Genomic DNA, 14,979 nt, shown 5'->3' on the forward strand with positions numbered 1-14,979 from the left:
TGGTGATGAGAGAGATGTCCAGCAGACAATGCGAGCAACAGCAAAAGTGTAGATCCCGGCACGTGGGCATAGAGTGGATTTCCTTTGTGGATTGCCAGGCTGAACTCAGTGAAGACTGGAAGGCAAACCACAATCCGAAAAATGCGGGCAAACCAACAGACAGGACCAGCTAGACAAGGAGTGCAAGGTTAGTACTCAATTTAGCATAATAATCTGGCAAAGAAACAGAGAAACATGAGGGCATATGTAGGGAGTGCAATCAGGCTGGAACAGGTGTTGCTCGACAAGCAATCAGTGGCATGATCGGTGTCGCCCTGAGAACAATAAATGTTCCCAGTGAAACGCAGATCATGCCAGTCGAGCGTGCCTGTGAAACACAAGTGAGAGAAAATGACAAAACAAACAAAACAAACTCTGGATGTCCAGAGCTGGGACCCAACACCTCTCGAACTGCAGGGGGTCCAGTGAGGGGGGCAGCTGGGTCTTGATGTTCAGGGTCAATAACCCCATAGATGATGACTGCAAGGAGTTATGGGCGTACTCGACCCAGTCTAAATGATCGCTCCAAGAAGACAGATTACAGGAGGCCACACAACGCAGAGCTTTCTCCAGCTCCTGATTCACCAGCTCAGTTTGCCCATTTGTTTGGGGATGGAAACCAGAGGACAAACTCACTGTAGCCCCCAGCTGTCGGCAGAACTCTGCCCAAAAACGTGACACAAACTGGGGGCCTCTGTCAGATACCACGTTGACCGGGAGGCCATGAATGCCGAAGACGTGATTAATGACTGCTACTGCTGTCTCCCTCGCTGAAGGTTATTTGGGGAGGGGAATAAAGTGAGCCACCTTCGAGAACCAGTCCACTACAGTCAAAATGACTGTGTTACCATGGGAGGGGGGAGACCAGTTACAGAATCCATGGCTATGTGCGAGCAGGGTCTCGAAATGAAGGGCAGCGGTTGGAGAGAGAGAGTCGGGCATTGAGAGAGAGAGTCAGGCTTGATGTTTTTAGAGCCCGGGCGATATGACAGCACGAAATTAAAGGGTGTGAAAAATAATGCCCAGTGGGCCTGCCTAGAGTTGAGACATTTGGCACTACAAATATATTCTAAGTTCTTATGATCTGTCCAGACCATGAAAGGTACCCCTAAACCCTCTAACCAGTGATGCCACTCATCCAAAGGCAACCGGACAGCCTATAATTTTTGGTTGCTGACATCATAATTCTGTTCAGCTGGGGTTAAATGATGTGAAAAAAGCACACAGATGAATCTTTCCGTCCGAGGGGGATGCTGGTACAGGACTGCTCCAACACCAACCTCAGACACATCCACCTCCACCACGAACTGATTTGTGGGATTTGGAGTAATTAGAATATTTGCGGTAGAAAACCACTTCTTTAATTTAAAAAATTTCAAAATCAAAAATCAGTGCGTGTGGAGGTGAGATCTGTCAAAGGTGCAATGAGCTGACTGTAATTCCTAATAAACCTCCAATACAATTTTTTTGTAAAATTAGCATAAACCTCTGCAAGGACTTGCAAGAATCTGGGGCTGGCCAATCGGAAACAGCCTTTACCTTAGTTGGGTCCATGCACATTCTCTCGGACGAAATGTTGAAACGGAACTGACTGTACATGAAAAGCACATTTCTCCACCTTGAGGAAAAGTCGATTCTCTAACAGTCGCTGGAGCACGTGCCTGAGTGAATACAGCCTTCCCTGAGGTGGAGAAGTGCCAGGGAGCAATTCGATAGTACAGTCGTACGGGCAATGAAGAGGAAGGTTCGCGGCATGGGACTTGCTGAACACCGCCCTTAGATCAAGTATGTCGATGGCACTCTGGATAAGACCGCTGGTTCATCCTGCAACAAAACACAAGACTGGACAGGGGAAACAGCAGAGTTAAGACAGTGCAACAGACAATAAGGACTCCAAGCAAGAACAGTGTTGGTTGACCAATCGATGTGTGGGTTGTGCTTTACCAACCAAGAATGCCCCAACACTACTGGAGCTGGTGGAGACAGGATAAGGAGGAATGACAACTGTTCCGTATGATTCCCAGAGATAAACGTGACCGGCTCAGTGGAATGAGTGATGACGGACAGTGGTGTTCTGCTCAGGGTATGGGCATTGATAAGTTCATCCAGCTAAAATGTGGGAGGTCGCCATTTGGATGCTAATTCAAGGTCCATAAAATTACCCTCAGCACTGGAGTCAATCAAAGCAGAAACAGTATGACAGGCCAATCCAAACTGCAGTCGATCCGGAAGAAGTGTCCGAAGTCCAGGGGATTTATCCAAAGGTGTTGCGCTCACCAGTAACCCCTCTCCTACTGATGAGGGATATCTTTTAATGGACAGGTGGCAGCAAGGTGACCCAGGGCAGCACAATACCGACAGAGTCCATTAATAAGGCACCGCTGTTTCTCGCTACGGGAGATTTGAGTCCTGGCAACTTGCATGGGTTCATGATCAGGTTGTGGTTCAGGCAAGTAGGCTGGCGAGGCAGAGCAGGCAGGATGATCTACCGCCATAGCATGTGGAAAGTGGCGTTGGCGGTGATGGTGACATAAAGCAAGGCGTTGATCGACTCGAATAGCCAAATCCACCAAATTGTTGAAGATTGGAGGTAAATCCAATAAATAAATCTCATCCAAAATGTCATCAGAAAGCCCGTGCAGAAAGCAATCTCTCATAGCGTGATAATTCCATTCACAAGAAGCAGCAAGAATGCGAAACTCGATCATGTAATCTGCAACACATCAATCTCCTTGGGAGAGTCCAGACAAAATCATCGCCACCTCCCGACCTCGAGCCGAGCGATCAAACATTCAGCAGAGCTCCAAAATAAATGTCTGATATGAAGCACAGCAGGGATGTCGGTTGTCCCACATAGCAGTGCCCCATTCACCAGCCCTACCAGTGAGGAGAGTAATGACACAAGCCACCTTCATGGTGTCCAAGGTGAATGAGGAGGGTTGCTGGTGAGGAAACCTCCCACGGAGATTCAAGAGTCAGAGATGGGTGTAGTTGTTGCACAAAGGAGGTGAGATCAGCGAGACATGAGGCCATCACCTCCAAAGCCTGGTTAGCGGCAGTGATCTGGTCTTGCTGAAGTCCCAGCAGATCTCCCTGCTGAGAAAGGGTGGAGCGAAAAATGGAATCCTCTGCTGGGTCCATGTTGTGGCCAGATTATTCTGTAAGGTGTAGGTGCTGGAAGAATGACCCAGGAGCAGAGGTAACAGTTCCAAAAATATTTATTAATAAAGTCAATGAACGTTCCCATGGAAACACCGATCATGCCAGTCGAGCGTGCCTGTGAAACACGAGGGAGAGAAAATGACAAAACAAACAAAACAAACCTGCGAGCTTACCAGAACTGTGAAACTTGTGTTGTCTTGACTGTGTGCTTAGGGGCATTGTCCTGTTGGAAGGTGAACCTTCGGTCCAGTCCTGAGTGCTCTGGACCAGGTTTTCATTAAGGATATCTGTATTTTGCTACGTTCAGCTTTCCTTCAACCCTGACCCAGTCCCTGGTGCTGAAAAACACCCCCACAGCATGATGCTACCACCACCATGCTTCACCGTTGGGATGATATTGCACAGGTGATGAGTGGTGCCTGGTTTCCACCAGACATGATGCTTGGAATTGAGGCCAAACAGTTCAATCTTCAGTTCATCAGAGAATCTTGTTTCTCACAGTCTGAGAGTCCTTTAGGTGCTTTTTTTTTTGCTAATTTCAACCAGGCTTTCATGTGTCTTGCACTGATAGCCCATAATGCCTAGATCGGTGGAGTGTTGCAGTGATTGCTGTCCTTCTGCAAGTTTCTCCCCCTCCACACATAATCTCTAGAGTTCAACCAGAGTGACCATTGGGTTCTTGGTCACCTCTCTTACCAAGGCCCTTCTTCCCTGATTGCTCAGTTTGGCCAGGCAGCCAGCTCTAGGAAGAGTCCTGGTTGTTCTAAACTTCTTCTATTTGTAACGGTGATATATTTTTCTCTAAGGGACTTTTATTTTGGTGGGTGGCGCTGTCTACATTGTGCACGAGAGAGAAGTAGAAGTCAGTCGCGCCTTGGATGTTGGAGAAGACAGTCACGCTGCACTCGCTGTGTGAGAAGAGAGACACGCCGTGATCGCTGTGTAAGAAGTAGACATTTTTTCCGCTGAAAATGTAAAGGATGACAGAGGCACACAGTCAGTTTAAGTTTTGTGAGTTAAGTGTACATCGATGTGATCATGTGAAACTGAAGACGTAGTTGAAGCAGAAGTTCGCTTGATTGCGCCATTGAATGGAGAACGGTGTTAGAGAGTTGCTAAAGCCGTGAGTTTCATTCAGAACATTGTTGTTTCTGGCGTAATACTGAATTTAAGTTTTTGTGGAATCATACTGCGTTTTTGGAGTCATCTATGAACCGTGTCATAGATTGTGATACGTTGTTTTCCCGCAAATCACTTTAGTGCACTTGTAAGTGCGCTAGAACAAAAGTTAGTTTTGCACAGAGTGATTTTTTTCCCTTTTTCTGAGTATTTTTGGCATTCAGAAGAGTCTGACAATTGCAGACGATCAAAATTTGCTTTCAAGAAGTGTTTTTCTTGTTTTAGTGGATCGACCCTATTCAAGTGGGCCGTGTGCGTGCTGTGACTGAGCCGCGCCATTTTGTTCCAGAAAGTTCCAGAGTTTCCCGAGCCGCGCTGAAGCTTCTCTGGTGATTTTTGTGTTTATTACCCTGCCAACCAGACGACATCTCTTCATTGTCCTGTCTCAGATGTTTTGTTTCACTGTTACAAGTCATCACAAGTTACAAGTCATAATAAATCATAAGTCATCGCAAGTCGTCACAAGTCATCGCAAAGTCGACGCATCAAAGTCATCGTTGCTACAATCTGGTACAAATGTTCTTTACACACACCTATATGAACATTTTACTGAGTTAGATTGAATTGAACTGAGTTATTATCTGAATTGTGAACCTGAACTGTGATTTTGAACTATTTGATATGAATCTGAGTCAAATGGAAACTGAATCATATAGTTGATTCAAAAGAGTCATTTGAACGAAGTTAAGAGTCAGAGTTATTTGAAGTGAATCATTTGAATTGTACTACAAGAGTCTTTGATTTGATTCAGAGTTTAATAACATCCAGTGTTACTAGTGAGTTAATTTACATGTCCAGATATTGAAATTCATTTTAAAGAATTTATATCTGAGGGGTGTTATATAAAGTGTTTGAAATTGTTAAGCCTTGAAGACTCATAAAGGTTGTAAGACAAATTCAGTGAACCTGTTATTTGTTTTATTATTTTATTTCATTATTTCATTTAATTGTAACAAACCTTTTCAGAATTATTCCCAGTTTCCTAAAAAAGAGAAAATCAATTATTAATTGTTAAAAGTAATACAGTTGATAATTATTTGTGGAACTTACCTTGGAGTAGGGGCATCTCACTTACACTATTAGGTTTAGGGGGGTGGGAACGTGAGCTTAAGTTATTACTTTGCATCACTTTTATTCTTCAGGAAGCCACCGTGTTGACACTTAATTGCCTGAAGCCCACACTTCTTATTCCTGCAGTATATAAGTAAGCTAAAACATATACACACTTACTGTGTATACGGAGACTCAGAGCACTGGGGGTGTGGACTAAGATCCTGTCACTTCTAGGTCTTCCAGGGTAACGTTGTAGTATTCCCTTACTAGGCGGGACCTAAGAGCCCGTTATATATTTAAGAATTATGGAGGCCACTGTGCTCTTGGGAACCTTCAATGCAGCCAAAAATTTTTTGTAGCCTTCCCCAGATCAGTGCCTCCACACAATTCTGCAGGCAGTTCCTTTGACCTCACGGCTTGGTTTTTGCTCTGATATGCATTTTCAGCTGTGAGACCTTGTATAGACAGGTGAGTGCCTTTCAAAATCATGTCCAATCAATTGAATTTGCCACAGGTGGGCTCCAATCAAAGTGTAGAAACATCTCAAAGATGATCCAGAGAAATGGGATGCACCTGTGCTAAATTTCAAGTGTCATAGCAAAATAGCACGTCAATGTGATATTTTTTTTTCTTCTTCTTTTTAATAAATTTGCAGAATTATCACAAATCTGGTATTTGATTTGCCATTATGGTGTATGGAGTGTAGACTGATGTGGGGAAAAAAATAATTTAAAGCATTTTAGCACAAGGCTGCAACATGACAAAATGTGAAAAAAAAAATAATAAAAAAAAATGAAGGGGTCTGAATACTTTCTTAATGCACTCTATATCTATTGTCAACAAATGCAGGAATATTAAAATATATTTTTGTTGGAAAATCAAAGGTATTTCTATGGAGGAAAACATGTCAGCACTAAGAGACCCTAGTTTTTTTTATTATTAGTGTCTTATTCCCCTCGAGTAAAATAGACATTGTTTTCCACAAATCTTCAAATCCATCTAGTCCTTTAGGCCCAAACATAATCCAGCCTTTGTTATCCATCCCATAATCCACAGTCAATTGTTTCAGTTCAGATTTTACAGAATATGCCACAGGTGCATGCTTTGCAAGGCAATATTCCTACCATACAATGCAATTGTAAATGCAGAAGTTTTAGAGTCCTGAGACAGCTGTCAAATACGGATTGTTATTAAGCTCAGTCAATCCTCTTTTATGGTTTTGTTGCGTGGAATATAGAATGAAGGATGAACTATTGCCATTGTTCTTTTACAATGCTTCATACTCCCTAAGATTCTGCATATCTAATGTAGATCTGAAAGAATGGTCTCTTGGTCTCAAGTCTAGACTCTAGACTTTTTAATTACCGAGCTTTTCACAGTCAAAAGAATTTGCAGTCACAAAGAAACAGTACAGACCCATTTATAATGCACAAATGTCCTGTGTGAATTTCAGCTCCTTTGATGTTCATGGATGGATGTCGCCATAACAACAGCTTTATTTATAGCTTCATGCAATGTTGTTTGCATTTGGAAAAATTGAAAATCTTGTATGACAGAATAGCCATTCATTCTTTTTAATGGCTATGGTATGGCATATTGCTGATTCAAAGGAACATAGGACCAAATATAATTGCACACCATTGCCTGTGGCATTATTCCCCATAATAGCTCCTCCATTGTCAGTATTACAATAAATTTATGGATATTGCTTCTCCATAAGATACTATCATTGTTTGAATATGCTTGCTTGAAAGCGAGAAAACTCACTTAGAAATGGTTATTTTATATATTCTGCTTTTAGTGTATCAGCAGGAAATATCACTTTTAGATTTCAGCATTCTCTTTTCAAATAGAATTGAACAGAATAAGAACAAGAAAAGGAGCCCAACAACAGATGGTATGGCCCCCACAGAGCCCGGATCTCAACATCACTGAGTCAGTCTGGGATTACATGAAGAGACTAAATAAATAGATAGAAAAACTGTGGCAAGTTCTCCAAGAAACATGGTGTCATATCCTCTCGATCTGTTCCCACAAGATCCCCTTCCCCTGAATACTAACTTCAACCTGGACTACACTTCCCAGAATCCCCCTCTTCCCGCCATTGACTCTCACACCTGATCTTCATTCACAAATCACTCCCTGTGTATATAAACTCTGCTCTCACCACACTTCTCTGTGAAGTCTTGTCAATTCACCCTGTTGTCTTGCATTTCTGAGCAGTTATAATTATCTACAGCCAGCCAGCCATTTCCTTGGATTACCCCTTTGTTTACCGTCTTTGTTATGTTACTATGCCTGGATTGCTTACCTGCTTACCTCGATTGTTATTAAACTCTGCACATGGATCTTCACTCCGTGTCTGACTCATTACACGTGGAACTCTTTGAAGGCAAAGGATGTCACACCAAATATTAATTTAGCTTTTTTTATGTTTACTGGAATTTGTATGAAGTTAATTGAGAAATGAAAACTATTTATGGCATTATTTTTGAAGACATCCTCACTATGAAGTATTTTTTTTTTTTACAAGTGCCTAAAACTTTTGCACAGTACTATTTATTGTATGTATATAATAGCTATTTTGTCTTCCTGTGTATACTGTAGATTATATCCTAGGATCAGTTTCTACTTTTAGCTACACAGTGCAGGTGTAGTCCACACACAGTTTTTCATGCATGCTCTGAATAAGTAGCTAAAGGTAAATTTGAATCGGCACAGTGTGAGAATGTAATGAAAGGTTTTCTTTATACTCAATGTGTAATGGACTTAAGTTATACATGTCATGTTCACTATGGAATTCCTTTAGTCACACAAATGGGAATGATGGAAGACAGTTTGTTTTAGGGGTTTGCACAATGCTAACTCTGCTTAGCCAGCTATGAAGTGCTCTGTGAATATGGTAATTAAGACCTCCCTTAACAGAAAACAGATACTTTCTGTACTGTAATATAATGTAAAAATGCTATTTCTGCAGCAAAGCCAGTTTTAGTAAGTGGCTGCTCATGATAATTTGCGTTAAATGTAAGAAAATGCCATGCATCCCCATCACTTTCAAATTACCAACACAATTGCCCAACACGCTCAATTAAGTGATGAGAGTCTATTTTAATTAAAGGCAATTATAAAAATGGATGTGCACAGTTGGTTAGAGCAGAGGTGGAGAAAATATGGAATGCTTCCTTAGCAAATAAACTTGATTCTAAATGGGTTCTTATTTTAACAAATAAAGTCACAATCATGCACCAAAGGCTTCAATTTAATACTTGAAAGACTATAAATATACAGCTTTTTTGACACATTTTGAATAATAATGACCAAATATTGCTCTAAGACAGTGTACAAAATAAATATTTTTACATTCAAATTAATTCATCGCCCCTGGTGTTGAGTATATTCTGTTATTAACAGTTAGAAAATTCATTTTTTACAGATTATAGTCAAATTGTCTGAGCCTCCTATTGTATTTAGCCTTAATTAGACCCAGAGACCCTTTCCAAAAATGCTTGTGTTTCAGCTGAGAGAGTCTGCTCTATGATGGCCAAGATTTATCTGAGCAGCAGAATGTAAAGTAGCATCCACAGAGATATTATGGCTCACTAACCGTCATTCAGTCTAGTCTGCTTTCTGGATAAGTAACACATGAGCAGTGAGGGTGGGAATGAAACAAAGAACCACAGATAAATTAATGTTTGTATGGACAAATCAATATAGTAATTGTAACAGTTCCATTGGGTGGCAAAAATTGTAATAAAAATTAGCCTATGGTATGTAGCTTATTGCATTGCAGTAGGGAATATTGCTCAAACTCAAGTGTTCTTAGTGATGTGACCACAAATTTTTCACACTGATGTTGTTCTAAAGCTGAAATGCGTATTTCGATGGTATTTTTTTTAGGAATTTGGGATTGAAATAAATAAATAAATAAAAATTATATATATATATATATATATATATATATATATATATATATATATATATATATATATATATATGTATATGTATATATTAAACCACCTAATAGTTTAGAGACCTAATGATGCTGGCTTTCTGTTTTTATGTTTGGGCTGGCATTAAAGAAATAATCATATTAAACAGCTTTATTTGTGTTACCTTTGGAATTCTGGGGGTTATTTTATGCCTAAACAATATTATTGTGATTCCACATCATCAGGCTAATGTAGCCATGCAGGATATTTCTAAATATAAATTATTTTTGGTCCAATACTCTAATCTAAGTATGCCAGTTCCATATTGTTCCATGGGGTATTTAGCACCATACTTTTGAAAAACAAAAAAGTTATTTATGGCCTTTTTGCATTCACAGCAAAGTAAGAGGGAGAGAAATAGGGGAAAGGAATGGGACATGACACCGATTAGACTTGAACATATAATACATCCTCATGAGCACAAAAGCTATTATTTGTCGTTTGGTGTAATGTCTCCATCACATATCATACTTTATTGATGACCATGAATTCATTTGCATTACTAAAAAAGGAATAAAAACTAAAATACACATATTCATGCACATAAATATACGGTATAACTGATAATGTTATTTCATTGGAGAATGCTAAGAGCTAAAAAAAAATGACAAGCCAACAAAAAACAAACAAGTACAGAGACTTTTTAAATGTTCTCTGAAATTCACAGAGAAATTTTTAAGATGTTTACTGCTGAGAGAATGGAGAGTGTCAAGGTAAATTCATTATTTATATATAAATGAAGGCAGAGCGTAATTGCATGCTGCTGAGAGAGAATTTCAGCACATGTCCCTTGTGCATCAGACACTTGAACATCTGTTTCAAGCTTTTGCCATTGTTTGCTTGTTATCCATCACCTCTGGGAAGCTTAACATTGTCTTTGTGTTTGTTTTTGAGTTGCCACAGTATGCAATAGACTGTCATATCTTAAGGTCAATATTAGGTCATAAATGGCAAAAAAGAAACAGCTTTCTCTAGAAACTCATCAGTCAATCATTGTTGTGAGGAATGAAGGCTATACAATGATTGAAATTGCCAAAAAAAAAAAAAAAATGAAGATTTCAGACAAAGGTGTACACTACAGTCTTCAAAGACGAAGGACAACTGGTTCTAACAAGGACAGAAAGAGATGTGGAAGGCCAGATGTACAACTAAACAAGAGGATAAGTACATCAGAGTCTCTAGTTTGAGAAATAGACACCTCACATGTCCTCAGCTGACAGCTTCATTGAATTCTACCCACTCAACACCAGTTTCATGTACAACAGTAAAGAGAAGACTCAGGGGTGCAGGCCTCATGGTATGAATTGCAAAGAAAAAGCCTTTGAAAAAGGAAAACAAAAAGAAATGGTTAGACTGGGCAAAGAAACACAGACATCACAGGCAAGAAACAGATAATTGGAAAATTGTGTTACTGAGCATTTGTGGGATCAGCTAGACTGTAAGGTGTGTGAGAAGTGCCCGACAAGACAGCCACATCTATGGCAAGTGCTACAGGAAGTGTGGGGTGAAATGTCACCTGAGTATCTAGACAAACTGACAGCTAGAACTGCAAAGCTGTCATTGCTGCATGTGGAGGATTTTTTTTAATGAGAACTCTTTGAAGTAGTATAAAAAGTTCTAAATATTTATTTATTATTCTTTTATTTTTTTAAAAATTGTAATAGTAATTTTTCACATTATTAATGTCATGACTATACATTGTGACCAGTTGAATGCCACTTTGGCAGTTGAATCTTGTGATGATTCCACAAGAGCAAAATCTGTACATTATTCCAAACTTTTGGCCGACAGTGTATATTTTCTTTATTCATTTTTTTTTTTACTCAGACATCAACAATATGATGTGTGCTGTTATTTGCTTATCTTGGAGCTCTATTCTCAAAAATTATGAGCTCACACAAGTTTTTTTTTTAAATTATTATTATTTTTTTTAATTATTATTATAATTAATATTATATTCAGCTCTGTTTTTGGCCTTAGGGGTTATTGTTCCTTTTTATTTCCTCTCTCTGAGAAGCCTTGCAACCAGCATAGACATGGATGTTTCTAACAGGCTCGGCGGTAGATATCAGTTCAACATCAGGATTAATAATGTGCCAGTCAACAAACGAGAAGTCTATGAACTGTTTGCCCTCTCCCTTTAAACAGCCGTACACACTCACATGTGTCCACCCCTGCAGCTGCTCACATGAAGTGCAGCAGCAGCAACCTCTAGATGTCCTTATTTTAAAGGCATAGTTCCACCAACCAAAAATGAATATTCTGTCATCATCCAAGCTGTAAGATACCCTCAGACCCAGCAATCTCATTCACTTGGTCTGGGTACTGTGCCTAATTCCCTGCCAGGGAACTGCCCTTCTGTTCTTCTTTGGCACCAAGTCCTCTCACCATGTCCACCATATGTCAAGTGTTACCCTGGGATGCTTTTCGGTGGCATCTGTGAAAGCCTGAGAGAGATGGAATAGACTAAATTATGACCTCTTTCCTTATTTTTAATGTGTCCTTGATACTAAGTTTCAGTAAGGCACAAAGATGTGAAAAGACAGCCAACACCAGGGACTAAAAAAAAAAATGTTTTTCATTTCGGTTCGTTCTGAGCAAAAACAGTAGTTTTTCGTTCCGGTTCAGAAGTTCCGCAGCCTCCTTTCCAAAAGGTTACCGGTTAGAACAAAATAAAAGAATGGTTAATAACATTCTTTTTAAAATGACAGTACTCTGTGCAAAGCTGTGGGTGAAATACCAATTGCAGTGTTGCCAGATCTTGCAAGAGAAACAAGCAACATGGTCTGGTAAAACAAGCCCAAAATAAGCAAGTTGCCTCCCCAAATTAAGCAAAAATAAGCAATAAATTTTTTTCCCGGTGTGGTGGAATTATCGTCATAGAAATCATAACAAGCAGTTAATTAACAGCTAAGTATAATTTTAATTACAGATCTGCTTCTGAGTCAAAACCCGGCAGCATCAAATCTGTATTAATGCATCATATCTAGCAATAATTCAGTTAAGACTTGGAAACTTGTAATTTTTACCTCTAATAATGTTTTCCTTGTATCTGGATTAACCCTGCATGTACTGTATATGTAGTATTTGTACATAGTTCTACAGGTCTTCATTCAGAGAATGCAACATCCACAACGGGCAATTTTTTTCGGAAGTGGTGTAGATCCTACAATTTACTCTAATAAACCCTTTGGCCTTTAGTTTCATGAAAAAATTACCTGAACAAAATTAACTGGTTATAACCGGTTACCAGCATTTAAAAATAATGTTTCACTCTGGAACAATTGAAAATCACTTTGTTTTCGTTTTTTGTTTTCGTTCCTTGAACCCTGGCCAACACACCCACCCCTACAGTACACCGAAGTAGACGAAAACATAGAGGAATGTTTAAAGAAAAGAAACTTTAAGAGAAAACATACATGTCAGATAAGTCACTCACACATATACAATCAAACTTAGACAATCTCAGAACATTTAAAAAAACATGTCTGCAAGCATAAATCTGTATTTTCCATTAAGGAGTAGAGCTTTAATCTGGATGTGCCTCTGAGGACATGTAAAACCATCTTGCCAGAACAGATCTATGGTCTCCTGCTGCATCTGTGACGAAGACACACAGAGGGCTAAGTATCTTGGAAAGGTTTTGAAAATAAATTGAAAGAGGATTCCCACCTGCAGACATGATTTCCTTGCTGGTTCGTCAAGCTCATTTCCATTTAATTGAAAACCGTTTCGGTTTAATCTTGCTTGGAATTGGTAAGGAAACATGCAGTGATACAGGTATCATAAGCATTTCCAGAAATGGAGGTCTTGCTAAGCAGTCAACTCTGTCCCTACATTCCCCTTCCCAAAGTTATGCACGATTGTAATTCTGGCTGTATGAATTTAAATTTCTTATCTGGAATATACCTTATACACACTGTATTCATCTGTTAAAAAAAAAAAAAAAAAAAAAAATATTTTTCATATAATTTTTTTTTTTTTTCCCCCAGCCAGCATTATGTTTGGGGACTGGCTAGCTACAAGTAATACACTCATAATTTGATGCTATTGTATGTAATATTAGATTTTTCTATTATGCCACCTTAATGTGCAGAGACAACTGTAAGTAAGCCATTCGTTTCTATGATTTAACCTACTGTAGCAACAGTAAGTGTGATTACATGCACGATCTTACATGATTATGTTCGATAAGCTGACAAATTGTGTGGTCATGTTAACGGCATAAATAGGATTCCTTTATTGGTGTAAGATCATAAATGGTTTAAGCAAAAACCGATGGTCACATATAGATTTCTTCCGATTACATCGATTTTGTGTTGCATGCCTGTTCAATTTTTGACATCAAAAGCAGGGAATATTCAATGAATATTCGAAGTCTCAAGTAAACGTGGCTTTCTTGTGTTGTCAGATTCTTTTTGACTGATTTTTGGTAGTTATCAGCATATTAGTGTGCATGTAAACATACTTATTAGCTCAACACTATCAATATAATGTCACATTTATGGCATCAATTTGGTATGCTGATTGCTTTTAAAAGGACAGTTGCATTGGTATGTTTTCTTCAGTTAATGAGTCTTTGAAAGTCATATTTCGAATTTTGATTAAAGGCAATATAATGTTTCATACAGAGAGATGGATAGAGTAATAAAGTATGAACAAATGTATGGAAAAGAGGCCTTAGGTCCTGCCATGTCTCATATCAGCCTCACAACTCGCTCTAACCTTGGCACTGAAGTATACTCAGGGTAAGAATTACACCGGATTAGTCAGATGATTATGACAAACATGAGATTAAACAAACACAAACCAATCACACGAACATGCTCTGCATGCTTGCTTTTATATTTTGCTCCTTTAGCCTATAATGCCACTGTAAATAAAAGCTTTAGACCCATGAGGACAATCATTGAATCACACTGCTGTTTTCATTTACAGATTTATTTATTTATTTATTTGTTGCTAAGGAGCAGTGACTCATAATCTCTGCCATTGCTTCAGTCATACAAGAGTCACATATCTCCCCTCTCCTAGAGACACACCATTTAACTTTACTGCTCTGGCTGTGAGGGGGTGTAAGTGAGCATGAATAATGTGGAACATTAAGGAACTGGAGATCACCCACTCCCTTCTGCTGACTATTCATAAGAGAGAGAGACTGTCTGATGCCTCTATCAACTGTACCCCCTTTGACTTTATCACTGTAACACCATCAGATTGGATATTGGCAGGTGTTTAATTGAGTTTAATTTCTGCACAAGTAGTGGTACCAAACGAAACTGCAAAACAATTGATTTTTAGTTTCAACAAAAACTCCTAGTCTCAGTCTCAGACAGCACACCCACAGACCCCCCGTAGTCTGACTGACTGATGCATATGGCAAGCAAAACTGGCAAACACAATCCGTTCAAATCTGACTGGCTCACTTCTACTTCTATATCTGGCAGTTTGTGTGCAACAGTCCGCCTTTTAATATATATACAGTATATTTCAGATGAACCTGTCCCTAAATGGCACATTGGTCACCCAACATGTCAGTCAGACAGTTTCCTCCCAT

Source organism: Myxocyprinus asiaticus, chromosome 27, assembly GCF_019703515.2.
Source record: "Myxocyprinus asiaticus isolate MX2 ecotype Aquarium Trade chromosome 27, UBuf_Myxa_2, whole genome shotgun sequence".
In the NCBI taxonomy this organism is placed as follows: Eukaryota; Metazoa; Chordata; class Actinopteri; order Cypriniformes; family Catostomidae; genus Myxocyprinus; species Myxocyprinus asiaticus.